A 16,322-nucleotide genomic window follows, 5' to 3' on the forward strand; every position below is an offset into this window, starting at 1 on the left:
ATGTCATTGTTTTGATAAAGGATCATTGCGCTTCGATAGTGCTTTAGGTGTCTATCTGGGCCTCTATCCCCTTTAAATGATGTGAAATGCGACGTGCTGAACTTGCGTGGAGGCTCTGCCTGCTCAATGTCTGTGAAGGGTGACCTACTTATGTTAGTCATGTCCTGTCGTAGTGCCTCGTCAATGACCTTGTTGTGTCAAAAATAGCGCAATTGCTCGTTTAAAAGCCTCTATACCTTTCCTAAATTTGCCTTTGTTGGGTTATCGGAGCTCTCGGCTGCTCCTGGTTGTGACCTACTGGTCTTAACTGCTCTTCCATGTGTTCAGCTCGTCTATGTCGTAGCTGCGGTACATGTGGTACGTTCCTAACAGGCGAGCGAATTTCTCGTAGGCTGCCAATTGAACTTGAGCTGGATTGAATGACTGCTTCTCTCTGTCCGTCGTGCTGCCTACTCCAATGTGAGGTGGAGGATGTTTCTTGTGGGCCTAGCCGTGAATGAACGCTTCGCCTCAAAAAAATTAATACCTTAGGTCAAGGCCAATGGCCTCACGCGCCCATGATGAATAAGGGGCATTTGGCCGAAGAACCTCCAATGCCAAAGTTAGAATTTGAGGGAAAAGTGTTTAGAGAAATTTAGAGAATTTTGCAAGAGAATTAGAATTAGGTTTTTGGAGAAATGGGGTGGTATTTATTGGGGGGTGGCTGGCCCTCTTTGGAGAGATGGGAACCGGCCACATATGGTGGTTTTTTGGTGTAATTGCAAGATATTATGTCAAAATAATATCTTGCAATCAATTAGGAAATTAATTAATTTAGGTAATTAATCCTATTTTGAATGAATATTTTAGGGTTACCTTGTGGGGAGGATTTGGTGGGGATTGATGAAATAGGTTTTGAATAAATACCTATTTTGATCACTTTTGACCTTGATTGATTCGTGATTGTTCGCTGCTTGTGCCTCGAGGGTAATTTTGTCTTATTCACCCAAAAATCCACGTGTTGTCTTCATATTTTTTTTTATTATTTTTTGCTCCACAATATATAAAAGCAGTTGTTAGGAAAATCACATATATATATATATATATATGTAAAAAGGAAAAAACCAACTCACAGGTACTTGCAATGTCACATCCTTTTAAGCTAAGAAAGTCAAAGTCTTTGACAATAATCGCACCTAAGCATAATATTGGGACCCATTAGTAAAACTCAACTTAAACGATCAAATTTGAGAAAATGGAATGCGTATTTGGAATCAGAGCGTCAAAATACGTTAAGAGGGGTCCCGAGTGATTTTTATAAAAGTCAACGGTCAACCCTTAAAAAATCAACCGGGACGCCCCAGCAGTAAACTACGTCAAAACCTAGTAATTTCACTAAATGGATATCATGGACTCGGGACGTCGAAATTAGCTTACGAGGGTTTCCGAGAAAATTTCAAAAAAGTCAACAAAAGTAAACTAATGGTCGACAGTTGATTTTAACGGAATATTCCATTCTCAAATGGAATATTCTGTTAAAGTTAATGGGAAGGTTAACAGAATATTCCCTCCAAAATAAAAAATGGACCCAAGTCAGATCTGGGTTAGGGTAAACGAGTCGTGGGCTTGGGCCAGTTACAAGTAGGGCTGGTTTAGTATAGGATACCAAACCGAAACTAGTATCCCGAATCCCAAACCAAAATGTTTCGAGATGGGAAATTGAAGACCAATCTCAAACCAAATTTTCGGGAATCCCGAAATATTTTTAGGATTTTGGGACAAATCGGGATCCCCAAATTGAAATATAAAATTATGAATTGTTCTTCAAATATATTCTACCATCAAACTATTTAAATTCAACATTCCATCTACAATTTCTTCAAATATATTCTACTAAATTCCATCCGCAATTTCTTCAAATATATTCTACTAAATTCCATCCTCAATTTCTTCAAATATATTCTACTATCAAACTATTTAAAAAATTAAATTCAACATTCCAGCGATAAACACTAAAGTTGCAATAGAATACAAGGAGACGTTCTGTTTATGTGAACCTAGGATCTCTAAACAGCAATGGCTAGCTAATATAGAGTGGAGCTTCCGTGGTGAATCTATTGATGTTGCAGCAGCACATTTGAGTTCCAACTGCCCATCAGAACATCAGGGTGTATGAAACCATATCTAATAATTGGTGAATCCAATTTCAAACTACACATAGTTTATCTCACCCAAAAGAAATAAAAGAAGCTAATTATTAATCTATGCAGATCATCTTGAAACTTTGGGGTCAACCAAATTCCAGTAAAGTATCATATTGTTATCACCTTTCTATCTTTTTATTCTTTTTTTTTTCGAGAAAGAGTTCCTATCCACAGCAAGCAGCATTCTTTTCATTCAAAACTCACTATAAAGTCCAGTTATAATTTGTACATAATACCCTCACTCTCGTACTTACAAAGTAGGTCACTAGAAGGAAGTCTTGCAGTTTAATATTGTATAATTAGAATTATATGTAATAGCCTCACTCCTAAATAAAAAATAAATAAATAAATCGTAAACCCTACCCTACTGGTAAACATAAATATAGAAATTAAGTTAGGGCTGGAATCATGAACATCCAATCCAAAACATGAACAAAATTCACAAACTTTGAGTGTCTGATAGAGAGAATCGGTGCACGGTGCACTGGAAGAAGAAGACTCTCAGACTTTGAGTGTCTGATAGAGAGAATCGTGTGAGAGAGAATCGTGAGAGAGAGAGAGAGAGAGAAAATGGTGGTCGTGGCTCTATGTGGTGAAGGAAGGCTCTACAGTAAAGGATGAGAAGTTGAGAGAGATAGATCAGAGAGGTGATAGTGTTTGGGTTAAAACTTAAACTTTAGCCACAAAAAGGGACTTGGCCCAAAAAGAGGAGAGAAACCCGAAGTCCAGCCCAAAGCCCAGAATACAAAAGAGGCCTTTCTCGACTAGGTGCAGGTCATTTGCACCACTTATTCACCTACCCAAAGACCAAGTGGTATAGACCAGCCAACTAATCAGCCCAAAAGTACTTTATAATGGTAGTACAAGTAAATAGCTGATAAGTCACTATCCTTCAAACTGCATTCGGGCAAGATTGCTGCTACAGGAAGCCAAGCCAAAGTGTCTATAAAAAAAGAAAGAGAAATCAGAGTTGAGGACACTCAAACAAACAAACACTCAAACAAACAGACACTTAAACAAACAAACAAATACAAGCACAAATTCTGCTCAAAAGCCAGATTTGCTTTCAAACGAAGCTGTAGTCAGCCCAAGCCTTCATCCCTTTCGGGATAAACCCTCATTCAAGCCTTTGTAATAACTCTGCTACCTTGTTCAACTATTGTTGCAGTATCGATTTCTTTCTGTAAAACCATCTCCCTACCCCTCTTCTAAAGCTCTCAACCCCTTTGATAAACCACAAAGATAGGAAGTTGCAAGACGATTAGCCTTGCCCGACCCTCTTTGTTTCTGTCTTTTTATTCATTAACCTAGCAATATGTTGTATACTTCAAGTTGTATTCAAGTTATTTCTAGTAAGATGGCTATTAAAAGACTCTCTCAGTACTTGAATCCGATTTGAATATGTCTTCACAGTTCAAATCAGATCTAAGTTCAAAACCCTCAGGCATGTAAGATTTGATCACTTAAAAGTCCTTGGCCTCAAGGCATAAAAAGAACCTTATGTGGACTTAACCCATCCACGACAAGCTTTGATAACAAGAAGTCCGAAGTTACTTGGGGCGCAAGTAATCGACCTATTCCTTAGTTTTATTTCTATTATTTATGATTACCATAGAACGTTTAAGTATAGAATGAATTCTGATATGAAGCCTCAAGACCTATATCTAAGGCCCTACAAAGGCACCTATTTGGATTCATTCTATTCCTCGGGCTAGAACGTTTGAGTATAGAATGAGTTCTGATGGGAAGCCTCAAGGCCTATATCTAAGGCCCTACAAAGGCACCTATTTGGATTCATTCTGCTCTTCGGGCTCAGGTAATCAGAAGTATAATGGTTATAAGACTCATACAATCAATGAAACGGATATTATATGTTCGAGTACTGAGTTAGTTATTGACTGGAAGCCTCAAGGCCTACACCTAAGACCCCACAAAGGCACCTGTCATAACTAACACGGTCTCTTGGATATATATACAACTAAAACTCAACATTCGTTTTACATATGTCATGCTGAAGATGGCAGTGGCACGCCTGAGCGCTTAAAAGTTAATTTTGATTGTGAGCCTCAAGACCTACATCTAAGGCCCCACGAAGGCACCTTTCAAAGTTAACCATGTCCTTCTCTTTCAGCTTTGCTCGACAAGCTTTGCCCGATAAAGCCCACCAGTGAAGCAGAAGCCCGACAGAAAGCATTAACCGGCGTCAACCTCTTGGGGAGCTGTGTGCTCGTCGGCCAGGGAACATCCCCGACGGAAATTCCTACCACAAACATAGTTTTGGCACGCCTGGTGGGATACATTTGATCAAAAGAGATATGTCACAACGATCAGAAGATTTGCAAACTACTTTGTTGCAAATGCTACAAAGACTGGAGAACGCCTCCGCAGGTTTCAGACGAGAAGCCAACCTGGTTATAAGTCTAACTATTCCTATATCTTTACCTCTATCTGGGGAAAAAGATAATAGACTTGAAACCAACCAGCTAGAGGAAGCAGTGATGGATAAACCTACGGATTCCTTCTCAGAGGCCCCAATAAATATGATCAGTATGGCCTGGGCTAAGAAGGGAAAAGAAAAGGTCATAAAGGAAGAAGAAAGAAGATTGGTTGACAAACCCACAAAAGGGGTGGTCAACTTGCCCGAATATCCAAGAGCTGCTATAATCAAAGGGATGGTGATGTGCAGTAAGTGCCAATGCGAGTGTGAGCTCGAAATACCGCCTACAGGAACCCTCATAGATCAGGAACTGATCAGAAGGAATGAAGAAGAAAAGAGAAGAGAGGCACATGAGAAAGCTCGGCGGACTGCAGGAAGGGATACCTCCTGAAGTGTCTTTCAGCGATTAGGAGGCGATTCCCAACCAAGGGCTTTATCAAAGATATTTTGCAACCATGAAGTTTCTGAGAAGGCAGAAGATAAAGATGCCAAGAAGCAGAAAGAAAGGGGTGTAGAGCACTCTCAGTACGGCTATATGGGAAAAGAAGTCAGGAGGAATGATAGGATAACAAACCCTGTCAAAAAAGATAATCATGCCCGCCTCGGGCGAAAATGGTACGTGGTTCGGAAGAATGGACAGCCCGTTAAACAAATGGGAGCCTCCATGGTCAGAAGGGTTCAAAGGCAACACATAGCCTACATAAATTCCTTAAAAACCCCTACGACGTCGGAAGCATCCAAGAATCAAAAGTTGGAGAAAACGTCATCTGGGGGATTGGTCAGCTCCGCTGGAGGAGTAAGAAGAAGGTGGAAAATGCTAACAGCAAGGCTGAAGGCGAGGGAAACCATGTGCCACAAAGCCAACACCCTGGGAAATATAGGATCTTGATGAGAGCTCAAGAAGATATGATCATGGTGCCAACTCCCGGATGGAAGACAGAGCAGCCCATTTGCTTTGGGACTGTTTCGCTTGAAAGAAAACCATTTTCTCCATCATTAGTAGAACCTTTCAAGGAAGTTCCAAAACAAACACCGTATTCAGGCGTGAATCAGCAGAAGAGGGCACCAAAACCACTGCTTCCAGCAGATGCGATGACTTGGTTAGATGAGTTCATAGACCAGATTAGGAGCAAGAAAGAAGAACTGCCAGAGCCTAGCAACTTTCATATCAACATGGCATACGTGCTATCCGCCATGTTTAGTGCCAGACCTGATCAGCCTGCCACGATGGAAGGAGACTATGTGACAACTGAGCCAATGATGGCTCATGTCAGCGTGGAGGTAGCTGAAGAGGGAGAATCGGGGAAAGCTGAATCATTTGAAGCACCCAAGGTTGGTCCTTTAAGGATCTATACGGACAAGATGGTGTTCAGCCGCCCGAGCATTTCGCTTGCCAATCACCTAAAGCCCATATACGTTACAGCCTATTTGGAAGAAGTGTCTTTCAAAAGAATTTTAATTGATGGAGGAGCGGCTGTTAATGTACTACCGGCTAAGCAAATGAAAAAGTTGGGGAAAGACATAGAGGATCTTATTCCTACAGACCTCACGGTTTCTAGCTTCTCAGGCGCTATCACCAAGACTCATGGGATATTGCCTTTAGAAGTGGATTTGGGGTCTAAACAGATCATGTTGGCATTCTTTGTGATGGACTGCACTTCCACCTATGGAGCCTTACTCGGAAGAGATTGGATCCAACAAAGTCTTGTCATACCCTCCACTCTACATCAACAAGTGGCTGTTTATCATGAGGCAGGCGCAGAAGGACCAGGCTTTTGGGAGATGGTAGAGGCCGAATCACGGCCATTTCTTCCCACAGCCAATGTTGCTGAAGCAAATTTCTACAACCCCAACGGAGGAATTTTGAAATGTTCAGGAGCAGACGAGAACGGTCGCCCTACCAAGGTGACGGCCCAAAAGCTTCTAGAACAAGGAATGCTCCTTACTAGAGAGCGGTGGGATAGACCTTGTATCGTCCTAACACCCCTACACCATCAATGATAGAACAAAATAAGAAGGATCAGGTAATGGTAGTCAGATCCCTGATTAAAAGACTATTGGTGTATAGGAAAAGAATAAGACAAGAAAATAAGCTCTTAGACAGAGAAGAGCAGGAATGGCAGGTAGGAGCTTCAACCAGCCAGGATGAGAGCAAGGAGCAATCTTGTCAAGAAGAATTGGAAAGGGCCATTCAAATGGCTGAGTGCATATACGATCTAGATGAGCCAGACAACCTGCCCGAGAGCCCGGAGCTAGTTGAATTTTTGTGTGCAAAACCTGATAAGCCACCACCAGAAGTCCAAGATCCTCTGGACATTATTGATCTAGGGACAGAGGAAGATCCAAGACCAATACAAATTAGTGGTTTATTGGAGATTGATGATCGGGCAAAAATTATCTGTCTTTTGCAAGAATTCAAAGATTGTTTTGTTTGGCATTATACTGAGATGCCAGGATTAAATGCAGCCTTGGTGGGACACAGAATGCCCATCAAGGATGGATATAAACCTGTTAAGCAAGCACCGCGAATGATGTCAAAGGAGATAGAAGAGAAAGTCAAAGAAGAGATTGAGAGGCTAGTAAAAGCCGGATTTATCAGGCCAACCAAATATGTGGAGTGGTTAGGCAACATTGTACCTGTTTTAAAGGCTATAACAAAAGCAATATGATGTTGTGTTGATTATAGAAATATTAATGGCGCTACACCGAAGGATGAGTATCCCATGCCCATGGCAGATCTATCCATAGATGCAGTAGCAAAACATAAAGTCTTATCTTTTATGGATGGAAATGCCGGGTATAATCAGATAAAGATGGCTCCAAATGATATACATAAAACAGCTTTTAGGTGTCCTGGGCATGTGGGGGCATATGAATATCTGGTCATGCCATTGGGGCTCAAGAATGCTGGTGCGACCTACCAAAGGGCAATGAATGCCATCTTTCATGATCTGATTGGCCATAATATGGAGGTGTATATTGATGACATCGTCGTGAAATCCAAGACAGAAGAGCAACATCTGATAGACCTCAGGCAGGCATTGACAAGAATGAGGGTCCACAAATTGAAGATGAATCCAAAGAAGTGCGTGTTTGGAGTGAGAGCAGGCAACTTCTTAGGATTCCTGGTTCATCAAAGAGGTGTAAAAGTGAACAAAAACAAATCGCAAGAAATAATGAAGTCGTTTTCACCCACCAACAAGGTGCAACTCCAGAGGCTGCTAGGCAAAATTAATTTCTTGAGAAGATTCATTGCCAATCTAGCGGGCAAGATCCAGCCGTTAACTCCTTTGCTAAGACTGAAGAATAAGGAGAATTTCGAATGGGGACCACCACACCAAAAGGCTTTCGACAGTATTAAAGCTTATTTGACTTCTCCGCCAGTGTTGGTACCACCTCAAAGAGGAAAACCCTTAAAGCTATATATCTCCACTTCAGATAAATCAATCGGAAGTTTGCTAGCTCAAAATAATGAAGGCGGGAAAGAGCAGGCAGTGTACTACCTCAGTAGAATTCTGACCGAGGTAGAAACAAGATATTCCCCAGTCGAGAGATTGTGCTTAGCTCTGTATTTTACTGCCAATAAGCTGAGGCATTACATGTTACTTTGTCACGTGCACATCATCGCCAAGACAGATGTGATAAAGTACATGTTATCAAAGCCAATGTTAACAGGAAGGATTGGGAAGTGGATTCTAGCATTATCAGAATTCAGCTTTCAGTATGTACCCTAAAGGGCAGTCAAAGGCCAAGCAATTGCTGATTTCTTGGTGGAGCATCAAGAGTCTCAAGATGAGATAATCAATATCCCAGGAACCCTGGAAGTTACTAGGGTTTGGATCCCGCCAAGCAAAGGTGTCTCGGGCAAAGATGATTGGGTTCAGCAAGAGATAAAAAGAGTGGTTGGTCTATGGATTACTCCTTGGAAGCTATATTTTGATGGTTCCCACACTCAGAAGGCTTCAGGAGCAGGGATTATAATTATCAACCCTCAAGGGGTATATCATTATTACTCATTTTGCTTGGATTACCAAGGGAATACCAATAATCGGGCAGAGTATGAGGCCTTAATAATTGGTTTGGAAATCTTGATGGATCTAGGGGCAATGGAGGTAGAGGTCTTTAGCGATTCAGAGTTAGTCATAAACCAGCTAAATGAGGAGTTCAAGTGCACATATATCACCATGGCCGGATATTACTTGGCGGCCACGCAATTGCTGAGTTATTGGGACTCTGAGATATCGGTTAGTCATGTTCCCAGAGGATCCAACCTAGCGGCCAACGAGATGGCGCAATTAGCTTCAGGCATGCTAATACATGAAAGAAAATATGGGTTGGATGTCGAGATTCAAAGAAGAAACCTTCCTTCTATCCTGGAAAGAGGGTTTAGTCTGGATGTAATGGTGCTAGAAACGGAGATAGAAGATTGGAGGTCGCCCATCATTCATTATTTAAAGGATCCCTCTTCACCCACAAGCAAGAAGGATAGACAGCAATCAACTAAGTATGTTTTGTGGGCGAATGACCTGCTAAGGAAAACTCCAGACGGGTTGTTATTGAAATGCTTAGGCCAAAAGGAATTTATGAGAGTAATGGCCGAAATACATGAAGGAATTTGCGGAGCACATCAGGCTGGAACGAAGATGAGGTGGTTGCTGAGAAGATGTGGTTATTTCTGGCTTGATATGGAAAAAGATTGCAAGTCTTATGCCCGAGGCTGTGAAGAATGTCAGAGGCATGGTCCTCTCCAACATGTACCCTCAGTGCCTTTAAATCCAGTGGTCAAGCATTGGCCCTTCAGAGGATGGGCAATGGACTTCATCGGGCAGATCTATCCAGCTTCTAGCAAGGGGCACACTTTTATCATTGTAGCAACGGATTACTTTACCAAATGGGTAGAGGCCTCGGCCGTGAAATCCATAACTTCGGCTGCAGTAAAAAAATTTATTGAGACCAAGATTCTGTACAGATTTGGAGTGCCCGAAACCATAGTAACAGATCGTGGGCCATCTTTTATTTCAAAAGAGGTCGAAGAGTTTGCAAGCAAATACAAAATAAAGATGATCCAGTCCAGTCCTTACTACCCGCAGTCAAATGGCCAGGCAGAATCCAGCAACAAGATTTTGGTAAACATTATCAAAAGAATGGTGATAGATAGTCTGAAAAAGTGGCATGAAAAGCTGGGGAATACTTTGTGGGCATACAGAACTTCCAAGAGGGCAGGAACAGGGACAACTCCTTATGCTTTAACTTTCGAGCAAGATGCAGTGCTTCCCATGGAGATCAATGTAAGTTCTGTCAGAATTCAAAATCAGTTTGGGTTACACAGTGAAGAGTATATCGAAGCCATGTGTCAAGGGATTGAAGACTTAGATGTAGCCCGAATTGAAGCCTTGAACCAGATTCAAGAAGGGAAGAAAGCTATTGCCCGAGCTTATAACAAAAAGGTGAAGACAAAGTCTTTCAAGGAAGGAGATTTGGTGTGGAAGACAGTCCTTCCTCTAGGAGCTCAGTTTAGGGGCTTTGGAAAATGGAGCCCGACATGGGAAGGTCCTTTCATGATTAGTCGAGTATTAGGCAAATGAGGATATTACTTGGCGGACCTCGAAGGAAATTGGCAGAAACATCCCATTAATGTTAAATTCTTGAAAAAGTATTGTCCTACATTATGGGATGTTAGAGATTGTTATATTGAAGAGGATGCAAAGTAAAGCAGGTTTCGGGATGCTAAAGTACAGTGTATATTCATCAATTATTCAAAGAAGACAGAATGACACAAAGCTGTGAAGATAATGTTTATTTCATTTCGACAAATTGGTGAAGTTTACAACAGATTCAATTCTGATGTGCTACGTTATATTCCTTCCGGTTGCAATGACGTCTCAGCTGTGTTTCTGATGTCTTCATGGATAGAATCCGATCAGGTGATCAGGTTGTACGGCCAGGATGAGCCTGGTAGAAGATCATCAGGCAGAGTCATCACCATATATGATGGTGAAGCCTGATTTATCATGACGGCGAGCAGGAAGGCAAGTCTTCATGAGGAAAACCCTTGACCAAGGGTGTTGGAGATAGCGGTGTGTTTGACCAAAGGTGTTGGGGATAGTAGTTGTCTGATGGAAACTCTTTTTCTCACGAAAATGGAGTTTTAGGAAACCCCACTTGAATCCTGAAGAATTCATTTCATAGTTTTGGGAAGAAAACTAAGAAGGCAGAAGTACTCAGGGTTAATAAAAGCGAAGACTGAAAGAGGTTTGTTGGCTGAACAAAAGCAATTTCAAGCTTGAATTTATAGAAACCTCAGAGGATAGCCCAAAGGTCGTGAAGAAGAGCAAGAGACGCAGGATCGTAGACATCCTGTCTAGAAAACAAAAGTTCCAAGAGCGGGTATACAAGCATGCGGATATTCAATCAATATTGGCGCCTGGATTCCAGTCTGAATATTGATTGAAGGTGGCATTGTTTGGGTTAAAACGTAAACTTTAGCCACAAAAAGAGAGTTGGCCCAAAAAGATGAGAGAAGCCCGAAGTCTAGCCCAAGGCCCAGAAGACATAAAAGGATTTTCTCGACTAGGTGCAGGTCATTTGCACCACTTACTCACCTACCCAAAGACCAAGTGGTATAGACCAGCCAACTAATCAGCCTAAAAGTACTTTACAGTGGCAGTACAAGTAAATAGTTGATGAGTCACTATCCTTCAAACTGCATTCGGGCAAGATTGCTGCTACAGGAAGCCAAGCCAAAGTGTCTATAAAAGAAGAAAAAGAAATCAGAGTTGAGGACACTCAAACAAACAAACACTCAAACAAACAGACACTCAAACAAACAAACAAATACAAGCACAAACTCTGCTCAAAAGCCAGATTTGCTTTCAAACGAAGCTGTAGTCAGCCCAAGCCTTCATCCCTTTCGGGATAAACCCTCATTCAAGCCTTTGTAATAGCTATGCTACCCTGTTCAACTCTTGCTGTAGTATCGATTTCTTTCTGTAAAACCATCTCCCTACCCCTCTTCTAAAACTCTCAACCCCCTTGATAAACCACAAAGATAGGAAGTTGCAAGACGATCAGCCTTGCCCGACCCTCTTTGTTTCTGTCTTTTTATTCATTAACCTAGCAATATGTTGTATACTTCAAGTTGTATTCAAGTTATTTCTAGTAAGATGGCTATTAAAAGACTCTCTCAGTACTTGAATCTGATTTGAATATGTCTTCACAGTTCAAACCAGATCTAAGTTCTAAGCCATCGAGCATGTAAGATTTGATCACTTAAAAGTCATTGGCCTCAAGGCATAAAAAGAACCTTATGTGGACTTAACCCATCCACGACAAGCTTTGATAACAAGAAGTCCGAAGTTATTTGGGGCGCAAGTAATCGACCTATTCCTTAGTTTTATTTCTATTATATTATGATTACCATAGAACGTTTGAGTATAGAATGAATTCTGATAGGAAGCCTCAAGGCCTATATCTAAGGTCCTACAAATGCACCTATTTAGATTCATTATATTCCTCGGGCTAGAACGTTTGAGTATAGAAGGAGTTCTAATGGGAAGCCTCAAGGCCTATATCTAAGGCCCTACAAAGGCACCTATTTGGATTCATTCTGCTCTTCGGGCTCAGGTAATCAGAAGTATAATGGTTATAAGACTCATACAATCAATGAAGCAGACATTATATGTTCGAGTACTGAGTTAGTTATTGACTGGAAGCCTCAAGGCCTACACCTAAGGCCCCACAAAGGCACCTGTCATAACTAACACTGTCTCTTGGATATATATACAACTAAAACTCAACATTCATTTTACATCTGTCATGCTGAAGATGGCAGTGGCACGCCTGAGCACTTAAAAGTTAATCTTGATTGTGAGCCTCAAGGCCTACACCTAAGGCCCCACGAAGGCACCTTTCAAAGTTAACCATGTCCTTCTCTTTCAGCTTTGCCCGACAAGCTTTGCCCGATAAAGCCCACCAGTGAAGCAGAAGCCCGACAGAAAGCATCAACCGGCGCCAACCTCTCGGGGAGCTGTGTGCTCGTCGGCCAGGGAACATCCTCGACGGAAATTCCTGCCACGAACAGATAGGTCAATCGAGAGAGAGGCAAGCCACTCTCACTTGTGTGATGTGGGTGTGGTCGAATTCAAAGACGGCTAAGGAGAAGGAGAGAGATCGAGAGAAATCGGCGAAGAGGGTAAGGTAAGGTTGGGAGAGAAAATGACTAAGTGAGGGTTTTATTTGGATTCAACAGTTGAGATTAAATCTCAACCATATCCGACAGCTGTTACAATTCTAAATATATATTTAAAATTAAATAATATTTTTGTTTTCGATTCGGGATTACTGAGCGGATGAAAATGTGAAACTGATTCCCGTACCGAAATTTTGGGATTGGGTACTGAAATTTTCAAGATTTTCAGTTTAGGATTTTTTCAGTTCAATTTCGAGATTTTTTTGGTTCAGTTTGGAATTTTCGGTATTTTTTTCCACCCTTAGTTCCAGGTTTGGGCTTTCTTCTCCTTTTTTTCTCCAGTCGGGTCGACCCGGTCTCTATCATGGGTCTGGTCGCCGGAATCTGGGCAGCGATTCCAGAGCTTCAAACGAGCTCAAAACTCAACCATTTTTCACACTCTTCCTACCAAAATGAAGATAAACGAGAGTAGTTTAGGATTATACCTTTCCCCGAGTCAGCTGTGGTCGGAGTTGGCCTGAAAAGGCCTGTAACTCGCGACATACACCACCGAAAAAATTGGGGAAGACTCCCCGATGCATCTCAGCATTCAAATGTCACCAAAATCCTTAAGAAACACTAGAAATGTATAGTAAAATACGATCCACAAAAACTTGGGTGGTTTTCAAAACTTACATTCATCGGAAACGATGAGGAGTTGCCAGAGGACATGGCGTCAACGATGATTTCGGTGCCTTTACGCCTTGAGCACAGAGAAAGTGAGGGAGAATGAAGATTGAGATAAAGGGAGGGTGATAGGGGAGAGAGATGTGATAGTTGGAGACAAGGACGATGGTGGTCTTGAAACAAGGCGTCAGCGATCGCCATGGCCGTTTCTGTGCAGCGAGCACATAGTGAGTGAGAGAGGTAGGGAGTCCAATGGAGATGTGAGGGAATCTAATCCCCTTGAATTTGGAAAGGATGACAGGTAGTGCCATTAAGGTGGTAGTTCAGCGAAGCTCGCCAAAGGTGTAGTGGTGATGGCGGGTCTCTGTGTATATAGAAAGAGAAAGAAAGTGAAAAGAGAGAGAGTGCGGGAATTAAAGTGTTGAGGCAAAAGAGTGATAATGACAAAGATGAGTGAGGGATAATGCCTGACAAAGAGAAGAGAATAGAAAATATGGGGAAAGTGGAGATTAAAGAAAACAAAGGAAATGGATGTGATAGTTAAAATAACAAAAGAAATGAATATGATGATTATAAAAACAGGAAAAGTCTTCAACATTCAGAGAAATCACGGTTTGGATTTCCAATCCCATATAAAAATTAAACGTGGGTCCCACCACTTAATTATAGCAATAGGTAGAAAAATGCAAATTTCAAATTTATTTCTTCTAAAATGAAGCGTAACTAAGACTCCGAATTTGGTTCTACTTGTGTCTATGAGTTCGTGTCGTCGAGTACTACAAAGATACGCTAAAAGAATGTTTCATACGTCTCACTATACGCTGGTCAACGAAGTTCAACAATCTCGCATCTAGAGACATTTTGTCAATTCACTCCTTTTAAAATTAATAAAATCGTAAAATTAGGGATGAGCTATTAAAATCAAGCATTACATATTATATACCAAAAAAAAACTAAAATATGTTTAAAATATCCTAAATTTCTCTTTTGATCTAATAATATTTCTCTTTTTCATAACAATGAGTGTTATGTAGAGCCACTCAGTACTACGGTCTTATGGTATTCCTCTTCATTTGAAATTGAGAGGTCTTAAGTTCAAATCTCGTGGATTGCGAATTCGATACCAAATTAGGCTGCTCATTGTGTGGCTTAGCTGAACTTCCCTCCCCTTAATGTAAAAATATCGATGTACTAAAAAAATATTTATTTCTCTTTAATGTTCAATGTCCTAAATTTAAATCCCTCAATCCAAAAAATAAATTATAAAATAAATAAAATAAAATAAAAAACTAAAAACTACAACCACAACCAATGTCATCGTTTCAATAAGTTTCTCTCTCAAATCATTGTAAAAGAAAATTATGCAACAAACTCTTCCAAAACTTAAAAAGAATCCATTAAACTAATTAATAATCAAAGAACATTTTACTTCCGTGTCACCACCAAACAGAGTGTTTGTTTATAGGATCATAACCACATGTCGCACCACTCAAGATTAGATGCATAGATAGCACGACCAAATTGACTAATTTTATACTTTGAACATTATCTTTGTTTTTTTTTTTTTTTGAAACGGAACATTATCTTTGTTTTTTTTAAAAGAGTTGGATAACATACCACTTTAGGAAAGTCGTGAGTTTGCCTAGAAATAATCAAAACGCATGTAAACCGACTTGAAACTCTTCCTATATAAATTTAAGGATGATAATAGAGAGACCGCTTACAAGGATTATATTTTGTAAATCACATAATAGTATGGTTGATAATTGTTTTTTTTTAACAATTTAAAGAAAAAAAATCAACTGTACACCACCAATATTTTTCTAAATTTAATTAGATTGCGTCACAAGATATTTACGACTCAAATATGCTCAAGGAATATCATATCAAATAATTCGTATGTTATACATGTTATACAGCCATTGCTTACACGTGCAGGAATCAGAAATACACAAGGGAAAATGTGCATGAAATTTAACAATAAATGCATTAAGTCATTCTTCATTCATTGAATATGAAAGAAAAACCAGACAGCATCAACAGCAATGACTTTCAATCCCTATCTATCCGACATGCCGATGACTAAGCCCACGAGAAAATATAACTCCCCGCAAACAAAGTCAAATTCGATTGATATATTACATTATTTCCAAATCCAAAATGAAAAGAGAGTATGTAAACTATGTAAAGAGAAATAATATTTGTGACCGAAGCATCAAAATCATGCTTAAAATAAATAAATAAACGATCACTGGAGTTTCTTCTTGTTATATTTGTCATTTAAGTTAAAGGCTATCCATCCGTATTTAGTATGGTGGCAGCTACTCGCTTGCGTACAATCGATTACGAACTTATACTTTTATTTTGCATAACTAATTCTTGAGTCCAAATAAAACTACGATTTGTCACACAAACATACACGTATGATAAAGTGAATTTACAAAAACTACGAATAATTACATGTTATAAAATATTTTGTAGGGCATAGGCAAAGCCGGCTTTTAAGGGGTGTGACCGGTTCCATTGCACAGGGCTCCAAAATTTTGGGGGACCCTAAAAATATTGAATATAATAATATATAAAATAATATTATATGAAAATAATATATAAAAAATTAGTGAAATAAAAAAATACATATATAAATCTGATCCCCCCAAAAATAATTTTTTATTGAATATAATAATATATAAAATAATTTTTTACTAATCTTGTTTGAGATATAAAAGATGGCACCTAATAGAAAATATTCATTTGGCTTCTTGAAGCGTCAAAGAAAAAGAAAAGTTGAACAATTGACTCAGTCTAAAAAATGAGCTATTGATAGGTTCATTCTGAAAGAAAACGAACC

At 40.0% G+C, this 16,322-nt stretch overlaps 1 long non-coding RNA gene across 1 annotated transcript; it reads right to left on the reverse strand.

Annotated features, from left to right (window-relative positions):
- Positions 1 to 1,846: 1,846 nt before the first annotated feature.
- LOC139194182 (uncharacterized) lies at positions 1,847 to 13,992 on the reverse strand. The gene is made up of 2 exons (XR_011578951.1): positions 13,484 to 13,992; positions 1,847 to 2,127 (listed from the first exon to the last, which is right to left on the reverse strand). It is a non-coding gene; the product is annotated as an uncharacterized lncRNA (long non-coding RNA).
- Positions 13,993 to 16,322: the final 2,330 nt, after the last annotated feature.

The sequence above is a fragment of the Malus domestica genome, chromosome 03, assembly GCF_042453785.1.
Source record: "Malus domestica chromosome 03, GDT2T_hap1".
Lineage (NCBI taxonomy): Eukaryota > Viridiplantae > Streptophyta > Magnoliopsida > Rosales > Rosaceae > Malus > Malus domestica.